This window comes from Oncorhynchus nerka, linkage group LG26, assembly GCF_034236695.1.
Source record: "Oncorhynchus nerka isolate Pitt River linkage group LG26, Oner_Uvic_2.0, whole genome shotgun sequence".
Taxonomy (NCBI): domain Eukaryota; kingdom Metazoa; phylum Chordata; class Actinopteri; order Salmoniformes; family Salmonidae; genus Oncorhynchus; species Oncorhynchus nerka.
This window is the reverse complement of record NC_088421.1, coordinates 54,091,595-54,105,708: the sequence shown is the minus strand read 5'-3', so window position 1 is coordinate 54,105,708 and position 14,114 is coordinate 54,091,595. Positions and strand designations below refer to the sequence as shown.

The following is a 14,114-nucleotide window of genomic DNA, read 5'->3' as shown; positions in this document are numbered from 1 at the left end:
AGCCCACTCTCCGAGGGTAAAGGCCCTGAGCCCACTCTCCGAGGGTAAAGGCCCTGAGCCCACTCTCCGAGGGTAAAGGCCCTGAGCCCACTCTCCGAGGGTAAAGGCCCTGAGCCCAGGGTAAAGGCTGAGCCCACTCTCCGAGGGTAAAGGCCCTGAGCCCACTCTCCGAGGGTAAAGGCCCTGAGCCCACTCTCCGAGGGTAAAGGCCCTGAGCCCACTCTCCGAGGGTAAAGGCCCTGAGCCCACTCTCCGAGGGTAAAGGCCCTGAGCCCACTCTCCGAGGGTAAAGGCCCTGAGCCCACTCTCCGAGGGTAAAGGCCCTGAGCCCACTCTCCGAGGGTAAAGGCCCTGAGCCCACTCTCCGAGGGTAAAGGCCCTGAGCCCACTCTCCGAGGGTAAAGGCCCTGAGCCCACTCTCCGAGGGTAAAGGCCCCGCGGCCCTGAGCCCACTCTCCGAGGGTAAAGGCCCCGCGGCCCTGAGCCCACTCTCCAAGGGTAAAGGCCCCGCGGCCCTGAGCCCACTCTCCGAGGGTAAAGGCCCTGAGCCCACTCTCCGAGGGTAAAAGCCCTGAGCCCACTCTCCGAGGGTAAAGGTCCTGAGCCTACTCTCCGAGGGTAAAGGCCCTGAGCCTACTCTCCGAGGGTAAAAGCCCTGAGCCCACTCTCCGAGGGTAAAAGCCCTGAGCCCACTCTCCGAGGGTAAAAGCCCCGCGGCCCTGAGCCCACTCTCCGAGGGTAAAGGCCCTGAGCCCACTCTCCGAGGGTAAAAGCCCCGCGGCCCTGAGCCCACTCTCCGAGGGTAAAGGCCCCGCGGCCCTGAGCCCACTCTCCGAGGGTAAAAGCCCCGCGGCCCTGAGCCCACTCTCCGAGGGTAAAAGCCCCGCGGCCCTGAGCCCACTCTCCGAGGGTAAAAGCCCCGCGGCCCTGAGCCCACTCTCCGAGGGTAAAAGCCCCGCGGCCCTGAGCCCACTCTCCGAGGGTAAAAGCCCCGCGGCCCTGAGCCCACTCTCCGAGGGTAAAGGCCCTGAGCCTACTCTCCGAGGGTAAAAGCCCCGCGGCCCTGAGCCCACTCTCCGAGGGTAAAAGCCCCGCGGTCCTGAGCCTACTCTCCGAGGGTAAAGGCCCCGCGGCCCTGAGCCCACTCTCCAAGGGTAAAGGCCCCGCGGCCCTGAGCCCACTCTCCGAGGGTAAAGGCCCTGAGCCCACTCTCCGAGGGTAAAGGCCCTGAGCCCACTCTCCGAGGGTAAAGGCCCTGAGCCCACTCTCCGAGGGTAAAAGCCCCGCGGCCCTGAGCCCACTCTCCGAGGGTAAAGGCCCTGAGCCCACTCTCCGAGGGTAAAAGCCCCGCGGCCCTGAGCCCACTCTCCGAGGGTAAAGGCCCTGAGCCCACTCTCCGAGGGTAGACACCCCGCGGCCCTGAGCCTACTCTCCGAGGCTAAAACCCCGCGGCCCTGAGCCCACTCTGCGAGGGTAGACGCCCCTCGGCCCTGAGCCCACTCTCCGAGGGTAGACGCCCCGCGGCCCTGAGCCCACTCTCCGAGGGTAGACGCCCCGCGGCCCTGAGCCCACTCTCCGAGGGTAGACGCCCCGCGGCCCTGAGCCCACTCTCCGAGGCTAAAACCCCGCGGCCCTGAGCCTACTCTCCGAGGCTAAAACCCTGCGGCCCTGAGCCCACTCTCCGAGGGTAAAAGCCCTGAGCCTACTCTCCGAGGGTAAAGGTCCTGAGCCGACTCTCCGAGGGTAAAGGCCCTGAGCCGACTCTCCGAGGGTAAAGGCCCTGAGCCTACTCTCCGAGGGTAAAGGCCCTGAGCCCACTCTCCGAGGGTAAAGGTCCTGAGCCCACTCTCCGAGGGTAAAGGCCCTGAGCCTACTCTCCGAGGGTAAAGGCCCTGAGCTTACTCTCCGAGGGTAAAGGCCCCGTGGCCCTGAGCCTACTCTCCGAGGCTAAAATCCCGCAGCCCTGAGCCTACTCTGAGGGTAGACGCCCCGCGGCCCTGAGCCTACTCTCCGAGGGTAAAGGCCCCGCGGCCCTGAGCCTACTCTCCGAGGGTAAAGGCCCCGCGGTCCTGAGCCCACTCTCCGAGGGTAAAAGCCCCTCGGCCCTGAGCCTACTCTGCGAGGGTAAAGGCCCGGCGGCCCTGAGCCCACTCTCTGAGGGTAAAGGCCCTGAGCCTACTCTCTGAGGGTAAAGGTCCTGAGCCTACTCTCCGAGGGTAAAGATCCTGAGCCTACTCTCCGAGGGTAACGGTCCAGAGCCTACTCTCCGAGGGTAAAGGCCCCGCGGTCCTGAGCCTACTCTGCGAGGGTAAAGGCCCCGCGGTCCTGAGCCTACTCTGCGAGGGTAAAGGCCCCGCGGTCCTGAGCCTACTCTGCGAGGGTAAAGGCCCCGCGGTCCTGAGCCTACTCTGCGAGGGTAAAGGCCCCGCGGTCCTGAGCCTACTCTGCGAGGGTAAAGGCCCCGCGGCCCTGAGCCCACTCTCCGAGGGTAACGGTCCAGAGCCTACTCTCCGAGGGTAAAGGTCCTGAGCCTACTCTCCGAGGGTAAAGGTCCTGAGCCTACTCTCTGAGGGTAACGGTCCTGAGCCCACTCTCCGAGGGTAAAGGTCCTGAGCCCACTCTCCGAGGGTAAAGGCCCTGAGCCCACTCTCCGAGGGTAAAGGCCCCGCGGCCCCTACTCTCCGAGGCTAAAACCCCGCGGCCCTGAGCCTACTCTCCGAGGGTAAAGGCCCCGCGGCCCTGAGCCCACTCTCCGAGGGTAAAGGCCCGGAGCCCACTCTCCGAGGGTAAAGGCCCTGAGCCCACTCTCCGAGGGTAAAGGCCCTGAGCCCACTCTCCGAGGGTAAAGGCCCTGAGCCCACTCTCCGAGGGTAAAGGCCCTGAGCCCACTCTCCGAGGGTAAAGGCCCTGAGCCCACTCTCCGAGGGTAAAGGCCCTGAGCCCACTCTCCGAGGGTAAAGGCCCTGAGCCCACTCTCCGAGGGTAAAGGCCCTGAGCCCACTCTCCGAGGGTAAAGGCCCTGAGCCCACTCTCCGAGGGTAAAGGCCCTGAGCCCACTCTCCGAGGGTAAAGGCCCTGAGCCCACTCTCCGAGGGTAAAGGCCCTGAGCCCACTCTCCGAGGGTAAAGGCCCTGAGCCCACTCTCCGAGGGTAAAGGCCCTGAGCCCACACTCCGAGGGTAAAGGCCCTGAGCCGACTCTCCGAGGGTAAAGGCCCTGAGCCCACTCTGCGAGGGTAAAGGCCCTGAGCCCACTCTCCGAGGGTAAAGGCCCTGAGCCCACTCTCCGAGGGTAAAGGCCCTGAGCCCACTCTCCGAGGGTAAAGGCCCTGAGCCCACTCTCCGAGGGTAAAGGCCCTGAGCCCACTCTCCGAGGGTAAAGGCCCTGAGCCTACTCTGAGGGTAAAGGTCCTGAGCCCACTCTCCGAGGGTAAAGGTCCTGAGCCCACTCTCCGAGGGTAAAGGCCCTGAGCCTACTCTCCGAGGGTAAAGGCCCTGAGCCTACTCTCCGAGGGTAAAGGTCCTGAGCCTACTCTGCGAGGGTAAAGGTCCTGAGCCCACTCTCCGAGGGTAAAGGTCCTGAGCCTACTCTCCGAGTGTAAAGGCCCTGAGCCCACTCTCCGAGGGTAAAGGTCCTGAGCCCACTCTCCGAGGGTAAAGGCCCTGAGCCCACTCTCCGAGGGTAAAGGTCCTGAGCCTACTCTCCGAGGGTAAAGGCCCGGAGCCTACTCTCCGAGGGTAAAGGTCCTGAGCCTACTCTGCGAGGGTAAAGGTCCTGAGCCCACTCTCCAAGGGTAAAGGTCCTGAGCCTACTCTCCGAGGGTAAAGGTCCTGAGCCTACTCTCCGAGGGTAAAGGTCCTGAGCCTACTCTCCGAGGGTAAAGGTCCTGAGCCTACTCTCCGAGGGTGTCTCATGGGCACAAAACACAGTTCCATTTAACACCTCACACTGTACAGGTCACCAACTAGTTGACCTTTTGAACCCCTAAAGACGACGCAGCCAGCCTCGGGGTTAGTGTGTGTGTCAGTGTGTGTGTGTGTGCGTGCGTGCGTGCGCGTGTGTCTGTCTGATGGTGATCTGTGGTCCCCTGAGGAATGTGGAGACGTGTTTCCCCAAGTCTTCCTGCAGCTAAATCAGTGTATTAAACCGGTCTCACACACACACACACACACACACACACACACACACACACACACACACACACACACACACACACCCCTGTGCTTTGTAAATCAGTGTATTAAACCGGTCTCACACACACACACACACACACCCCTGTGCTTTGTAAATCACTGTATTAAACCGGTCTCTCACACACCCATGTGCTTTGTAAATCTGTGCACACCCAGCAATCTAAATGACACACAGCTAGGTCTCTAAACAAACACACACACACACACACACAGCCAGTTCTCTAAATAACACACCACTCAGAACCAAACACATCCTAAACTGGAACACACACACACACACACACACACACACACACACACACACACACACACACAGACAGTTCTCTAAATAACACACCACTCAGAACCAAACACATCCTAAACTGGAACACACACACACACACACACACACAGCCAGTTCTCTAAATAACACACCACTCAGAACCAACACATCCTAAACTGGAACACACACACACACACACACACAAAAACAGGTGTATTAATGACTCTAAAGACAAATTCAGACCTGCTCCAACCACAAGCGCCCTAGTAGGTGTGTAAACCAGTAGAGTAGCAATGCATTAAAATGTGGTAAGTAGTTGACTCAAACCACAAGCGCCCTAGTAGGTGTGTAAACCAGTAGAGTAGCAATGCATTAAAATGTGGTAAGTAGTTGACTCAAAGAGAGAGAGAGACATTAGGTGTGTAAACCAGTAGAGTAGCTCCTAAGACCATCCTACTCGGTGAATTTCAGAAAAATAGAAAATAATGAAACACGTTTTTTTTTTTAAGTTCAGAAATTATATTCACGTCACCAAATAACTGTTAACTGTTTTTAATGAACTGTTAACTGTTTTTAATGAACTGTTAACTGTTTTTAATGAACTGTTAACTGTTTTTAATGAACTGTTAACTGTTTTTAATGAACCGTTAACTGTTTTTAATGAACTGTTTTTAATGAACCGTTAACTGTTTTTAATGAACCGTTAACTGTTTTTAATGAACCGTTAACTGTTTTTAATGAACCGTTAACTGTTTTTAATGAACCGTTAACTGTTTTTAATGAACCGTTAACTGTTTTTAATGAACCGTTAACTGTTTTTAATGAACCGTTAACTGTTTTTAATGAACCGTTAACTGTTTTTAATGAACCGTTAACTGTTTTTAATGAACCGTTAACTGTTTTTAATGAACTGTTAACTGTTTTTAATGAACTGTTAACTGTTTTTAATGAACTGTTAACTGTTTTTAATGAACCGTTAACTGTTTTTAATGAACCGTTAACTGTTTTTAATGAACCGTTAACTGTTTTTAATGAACCGTTAACTGTTTTTAATGAACCGTTAACTGTTTTTAATGAACCGTTAACTGTTTTTAATGAACCGTTAACTGTTTTTAATGAACCGTTAACTGTTTTTAATGAACCGTTAACTGTTTTTAATGAACCGTTAACTGTTTTTAATGAACTGTTAACTGTTTTTAATGAACTGTTAACTGTTTTTAATTAACGGTTAACTGTTTTTAATGAACTGTTAACTGTTTTTAATGAACTGTTAACTGTTTTTAATGAACTGTTAACTGTTTTTAAAGAAGGTCTACAGTAGCCTCAACAGCACTCTGCAAGGTAGCGTCAGGTCTACAGTAGCCTCAACAGCACTCTGCAAGGTAGCGCCACAGAACTGACATGTCGTCCACCTAATCAAAAGATCAGAGAATGAATCTAGTACTGAATGCAATAAAACTACAGCTAGCTAGCACTGCAATGCATTACAATGTGGGTAAGTAGTTGACTCAAAGAGAGAGAGAGAGACATTAGTTGAATAGTTATGAACAAATTAATTTATTCCACTTGAGAATCTCTGCAGAGCTATATTCCGTTGTATTATTATACTAACTCATTAGTTCTACTCATTAGTTCTCATTAGTTCTAGGGAGCGATGTTTAACTACGCTCTAACCACTAGGCAGGGTAGCCTAGTGGTTAGAGCGTTGGACTAGTAACCGGAAGGTTGCGAGTTCAAACCACCGAGCTGACAAGGTACGAATCTGTCGTTCTGCCCCTGAACAGGCAGTTAACCCACTGTTCCTAGGCCGTCATTGAAAATAAGAAGTGCTTAACTGACTTGCCTAGTTAAATAAAGGTAAAATAAAAATTTAAAAAATATGGTGACATTGATAACGATGTTGACTGTGTGCAGCGGTTATGGTACGAAGATTTGAAACTCTTGTTTGCAAATGTTTGGACATTATGATCACACCCTAGAACAGCTAGATGCAGGCAAGAGTCCGGACTAATGACCACACCCTAGAACAGCTAGATGCAGGCAAGAGTCTGGACTAATGATCACACCCTAGAACAGCTAGATGCAGACAAGAGTCTGGACTAATGATCACACCCTAGAACAGCTAGATGCAGGCAAAAGTCTGGACTAATGATCACACCCTAGAACAGCTAGATAGAGGCAAGAGTCTGGACTAATGATCACACCCTAGAACAGCTAGATGCAGTCAAGAGTCTGGACTAATGATCACACCCTAGAACAGCTAGATGCAGGCAAGAGTCTGGACTAATCACACCCTAGAAAAGCTAGATGCAGGCAAGAGTCTGGACTAATCACACCCTAGAATAGCTAGATGCAGGCAAGAGTCTGGACTAATGATCACACCCTAGAACAGCTAGATGCAGGCAAGAGTCCGGACTAATGATCACACCCTAGAACAGCTAGATGCAGGCAAGAGTCTGGACTAATGATCACACCCTAGAACAGCTAGATGCAGACAAGAGTCCGGACTAATGATCACACCCTAGAACAGCTAGATGCAGGCAAGAGTCTGGACTAATGACCTCACCCTAGAACAGCTAGATGCAGACAAGAGCCTGGACTAATGACCACACCCTAGAACAGCTAGATAGAGGCAAGAGTCTGGACTAATGATCACACCCTAGAACAGCTAGATAGAGGCAAGAGTCTGGACTAATGATCACACCCTAGAACAGCTAGATGCAGGCAAGAGTCTGGACTAATGATCACACCATAGAACAGCTAGATGCAGTCAAGAGTCTAGACTAATGATCACACCCTAGAACAGCTAGATGCAGACACGAGTCTAGACTAATGATCACACCCTAGAACAGCTAGATGCAGACAAGAGTCTGGACTAATGATCACACCCTAGAACAACAAGAGTCTGGACTAATGATCACACCCTAGAACAACAAGAGTCTGGACTAATGATCACACCCTAGAACAGCTAGATGCAGACAAGAGTCTGGACTAATGATCACACCCTAGAACAGCTAGATGCAGACAAGAGTCTGTACTAATGATCACACCCTAGAACAGCTAGATGCAGGCAAGAGTCCGGACTAATGATCACACCCTAGAACAGCTAGATGCAGGCAAGAGTCTAGACTAATGATCACACCCTAGAACAGCTAGATGCAGTCAAGAGTCTAGACTAATGATCACACCCTAGAACAGCTAGATGCAGACAAGAGTCTAGACTAATGATCACACCCTAGAACAGCTAGATGCAGACAAGAGTCTGGACTAATGATCACACCCTAGAACAACAAGAGTCTGGACTAATGATCACACCCTAGAACAGCTAGATGCAGGCAAGAGTCTGTACTAATGATCACACCCTAGAACAGCTAGATGCAGACAAGAGTCTGGACTAATGATCACACCCTAGAACAGCTAGATGCAGACAAGAGTCCGGACTAATGATCACACCCTAGAACAGCTAGATGCAGGCAAGAGTCTGAATATGAATGACAGCTAGGTTGTAGCAACCTCATGATGGGTATAGGGGGAAATTAGAGCGTCACATAAACCTATCACTGTTACATTGAGCTGGGTGAATATGAATGACAGTAACCTAAACCTGTCACTGTTACATTGAACTGGGTGAATATGAATGACAGTAACCTAAACCTATCACTGTTACATTGAACTGGGTGAATATGAATGACAGTAACCTAAACCTGTCACTGTTACATTAAACTGGGTGAATATGAATGACAGTAACCTAAACCTGTCACTGTTACATTGAACTGGGTGAATGACAGTAACCTAAACCTGTCACTGTTACATTGAACTGGGTGAATGACAGTAACCTAAACCTGTCACTGTTACATTGAACTGGGTGAATGACAGTAACCTAAACCTGTCACTGTTACATTGAACTGGGTGAATATGAATGACAGTAACCTAAACCTGTCACTGTTACATTGAACTGGGTGAATATGAATGACAGTAACCTAAACCTGTCACTGTTACATTGAACTGGGTGAATATGAATGACAGTAACCTAAACCTGTCACTGTTACATTGAACTGGGTGAATATGAATGACAGTAACCTAAACCTGTCACTGTTACATTGAACTGGGTGAATGAATGACAGTAACCTAAACCTGTCACTGTTACATTGAACTGGGTGAATATGAATGACAGTAACCTAAACCTGTCACTGTTACATTGAACTGGGTGAATATGAATGACAGTAACCTAAACCTGTCACTGTTACATTGAACTGGGTGAATATGAATGACAGTAACCTAAACCTGTCACTGTTACATTGAACTGGGTGAATGACAGTAACCTAAACCTGTCACTGTTACATTGAACTGGGTGAATGACAGTAACCTAAACCTGTCACTGTTACATTGAACTGGGTGAATATGAATGACAGTAACCTAAACCTGTCACTGTTACATTGAACTGGGTGAATATGAATGACAGTAACCTAAACCTGTCACTGTTACATTGAACTGGGTGAATGACAGTAACCTAAACCTGTCACTGTTACATTGAACTGGGTGAATGAATGACAGTAACCTAAACCTGTCACTGTTACATTGAACTGGGTGAATGACAGTAACCTAAACCTGTCACTGTTACATTGAACTGGGTGAATGACAGTAACCTAAACCTGTCACTGTTACATTGAACTGGGTGAAGATGAATGACAGTAACCTAAACCTGTCACTGTTACATTGAACTGGGTGAATATGAATGACAGTAACCTAAACCTGTCACTGTTACATTGAGCTGGGTGAATATGAATGACAGTAACCTAAACCTGTCACTGTTACATTGAACTGGGTGAATATGAATGACAGTAACCTAAACCTGTCACTGTTACATTGAACTGGGTGAATATGAATGACAGTAACCTAAACCTGTTACATTGAACTGGGTGAATATGAATGACAGTAACCTAAACCTGTCACTGTTACATTGAACTGGGTGAATATGAATGACAGTAACCTAAACCTGTCACTGTTACATTGAACTGGGTGAATATGAATGACAGTAACCTAAACCTGTCACTGTTACATTGAGCTGGGTGAATGACAGTAACCTAAACCTGTCACTGTTACATTGAACTGGGTGAATGACAGTAACCTAAACCTGTCACTGTTACATTGAACTGGGTGAATGACAGTAACCTAAACCTGTCACTGTTACATTGAACTGGGTGAATATGAATGACAGTAACCTAAACCTATCGATGTTACATTGAACTGGGTGAATATGAATGACAGTAACCTAAACCTGTCACTGTTACATTGAACTGGGGTGAATATGAATGACAGTAACCTGTCACTGTTACATTGAACTGGGTGAATATGAATGACAGTAACCTAAACCTGTCACTGTTACATTGAGCTGGGTGAATATGAATGACAGTAACCTAAACCTGTCAATGTTACATTGAACTGGGTGAATGACAGTAACCTCCATCCATATACACCACTAGAGCTCCATTCATATAAACCACTAGAGCTCCATTCATATAAACCACTAGAGCTCCATTCATATAAACCACTAGAGCTCCATTCATATAAACCACTAGAGCTCCATTCATATAAACCACTAGAGCTCCATCCATATTAACCATTGAGCTCCATTCATATACCCACTAGAGCTCCATTTACATTGAACTAGAGCTCCATTCATATAACCACTAGAGCTCCATTCATTAAACCACTGGAGCTCCATCCATATAAACCACTACTGTTCCATTAAACCACTAGAGCTCCATATAACACCACTAGAGCTCCATCCATATACACCACTAGAGCTCCATCCATATAAACCACTAGAGCTCCATCCATATAAACCACTGAGCTCCATTCATCCTAGACTCCATCATATACACACTAGAGCTCCATCCATATAATGACCAGTAGAGCTCCATCCATATACACCACTAGAGCTCCATCCATATAATGACCACTAGAGCTCCATCCATATAAACTAGAGCTCCATCCATATACACCACTAGAGCTCCATTCATATAAACCACTAAGCTCCATCCATATAAACCACTAGAGCTCCATCCATATAAACCACTAGAGCTCCATTCATCTAGAGCTCCATCCATATAATGACAGTACCACTGAGCTCCATTGATATAACCACTAGAGCTCCATCCATATAAACCACTAGAGCTCCATTCATGGGTGAGAGCTCCATCCATATACACCACTAGAGCTCCATTCATATAACCACTAGAGCTCCATTCATATAAACCACTAGAGCTCCATCCATATAAACCACTAGAGCTCCATTCATATAAACCACTAGAGCTCCATTCATATAAACCACTAGAGCTCCATCCATATACAACCACTAGAGCTCCATCCATATAAACCACTAGAGCTCCATTCATATAAACCACTAGAGCTCCATCCATATAAACCACTAGAGCTCCATCCATATAAACCACTAGAGCTCCATTCATATAAACCACTAGAGCTCCATTCATATAAACCACTAGAGCTCCATTCATATAAACCACTAGAGCTCCATTCATATAAACCACTAGAGCTCCATTCATATACACCACTAGAGCTCCATCCATATAAACCACTAGAGCTCCATCCATATAAACCACTAGAGCTCCATCCATATACACCACTAGAGCTCCATCCATATACACCACTAGAGCTCCATTCATCTAGAGCTCCATCCATATACACCACTAGAGCTCCATCCATATACACCACTAGAGCTCCATCCATATAAACCACTAGAGCTCCATCCATATAAACCACTAGAGCTCCATCCATATAAACCACTAGAGCTCCATCCATATAAACATATAAACCACTAGAGCTCCATTCATATAAACCACTAGAGCTCCATCCATATAAACCACTAGAGCTCCATCCATATAATGACAGTAACCTAAACCACTAGAACTGGGTGAGCTCCATCATACATTGAACTGGGTGACCACTAGAGCTCCATCCAGCTGGGTGAATGACATAACCTAAACCACTGTTACATTGAGAGCTCCATCCATATTGAACTGGGTGAATGACACCACTGTTACATTGAACTGGGTGAATATGAATGACAGTAACATAAACCTATATAAAACACTAGAGCCACTTTACATTGAACTGGGGTGAATATGAATGACAGTAACCATCATTGAACTGGGTGAATATGAATGACACCACTAAACCTGCTCCATTCTGGGTGAATATGAATGACCACCTAGAGCTGGGTGAATGACATTCCATATAACCACTAGAGCTCCATCCATATAAACCACTAGAGCTCCATCCATATAAACCACTAGAGCTCCATTCATATAAACCACTAGAGCTCCATTCATATAAACCACTAGAGCTCCATTCATATAAACCACTAGAGCTCCATTCATATAAACCACTAGAGCTCCATTCATATAACCACTAGAGCTCCATTCATATAAACCACTAGAGCTCCATTCATATAAACCACTAGAGCTCCATTCATATAAACCACTTCATTCATAAACCACTAGAGCTCCATCCATATAAACCACTAGAGCTCCATTCATATACACCACTAGAGCTCCATCATTCATAGAGCTCCATCCATATAAACCACTAGAGCTCCATCCATATAAACCACTATACACCACTAGAGCTCCATTCATATATCACCACTAGAGCTCCATTCATATACACCACTAGAGCTCCATTCATATACACCACTAGAGCTCCATTCATATACACCACTAGAGCTCCATCCATATAAACCACTAGAGCTCCATCCATATAAACCACTAGAGCTCCATTCATATAAACCACTAGAGCTCCATCCATATAAACCACTAGAGCTCCATCCATATAAACCACTAGAGCTCCATCCATATAAACCCATTCATATAAACCACTAGAGCTCCATTCATATAAACCACTAGAGCTCCATCCATACTAGAGCTCCACTAGAGCTCCATCCATATAAACCACTAGAGCTCCATTCATATAAACCACTAGAGCTCCATCCATATAAACCACTAGAGCTCCATCCATATAAACCACTAGAGCTCCATCCATATACACCACTAGAGCTCCATTCATATACACCACTAGAGCTCCATTCATATAAACCACTAGAGCTCCATTCATATAAACCACTAGAGCTCCATTCATATAAACCACTAGAGCTCCATTCATATAAACCACTAGAGCTCCATTCATATAAACCACTAGAGCTCCATCCATATAAACCACTAGAGCTCCATTCATATAAACCACTAGAGCTCCATTCATATAAACCACTAGAGCTCCATCCATATACACCACTAGAGCTCCATTCATATAAACCACTAGAGCTCCATCCATATAAACCACTAGAGCTCCATTCATCTAGAGCTCCATCCATATACACCACTAGAGCTCCATCCATATACACCACTAGAGCTCCATCCATATAAACCACTAGAGCTCCATTCATATACACCACTAGAGCTCCATCCATATACACCACTAGAGCTCCACTATCCATATAAACTCCATTCATATACAAAACCACTAGAGCTCCATTCATATAAACCACTAGAGCTCCATCCATATAAACCACTAGAGCTCCATCCATATAAACCACTAGAGCTCCATTCATATAAACCACTAGAGCTCCATCCATATAAACCACTAGAGCTCCATTCATATAAACCACTAGAGCTCCATTCATATAAACCACTAGAGCTCCATCCATATAAACCACTAGAGCTCCATCCATATAAACCACTAGAGCTCCATTCATATAAACCACTAGAGCTCCATTCATATAAACCACTAGAGCTCCATCCATATAAACCACTAGAGCTCCATCCATATAAACCACTAGAGCTCCATCCATATAAACCACTAGAGCTCCATCCATATAAACCACTAGAGCTCCATCCATGTAAACCACTAGAGCTCCATCCATATAAACCACTAGAGCTCCATCCATATAAACCACTAGAGCTCCATCCATATAAACCACTAGAGCTCCATTCATATAAACCACTAGAGCTCCATCCATATAAACCACTAGAGCTCCATTCATATAAACCACTAGAGCTCCATTCATATAAACCACTAGAGCTCCATTCATATAAACCACTAGAGCTCCATTCATATAAACCACTAGAGCTCCATTCATATAAACCACTAGAGCTCCATTCATATACACCACTAGAGCTCCATTCATATAAACCACTAGAGCTCCATCCATATAAACCACTAGAGCTCCATTCATATAAACCACTAGAGCTCCATCCATATACACCACTAGAGCTCCATTCATATAAACCACTAGAGCTCCATCCATATAAACCACTAGAGCTCCATCCATATAAACCACTAGAGCTCCATTCATATAAACCACTAGAGCTCCATTCATATAAACCACTAGAGCTCCATCCATATAAACCACTAGAGCTCCATCCATATAAACCACTAGAGCTCCATCCATATAAACCACTAGAGCTCCATCCATATAAACCACTAGAGCTCCATCCATATAAACCACTAGAGCTCCATCCATATAAACCACTAGAGCTCCATTCATATAAACCACTAGAGCTCCATTCATATAAACCACTAGAGCTCCATCCATATAAACCACTAGAGCTCCATTCATATAAACCACTAGAGCTCCATCCATAT

At 47.2% G+C, this 14,114-nt stretch overlaps 1 pseudogene; it reads right to left on the bottom strand.

Annotated features, from left to right (window-relative positions):
* LOC135564923 (trinucleotide repeat-containing gene 18 protein-like) overlaps positions 1–14,114 on the bottom strand; it is a 151,269-nt pseudogene that overhangs the window by 106,403 nt on the left and 30,752 nt on the right.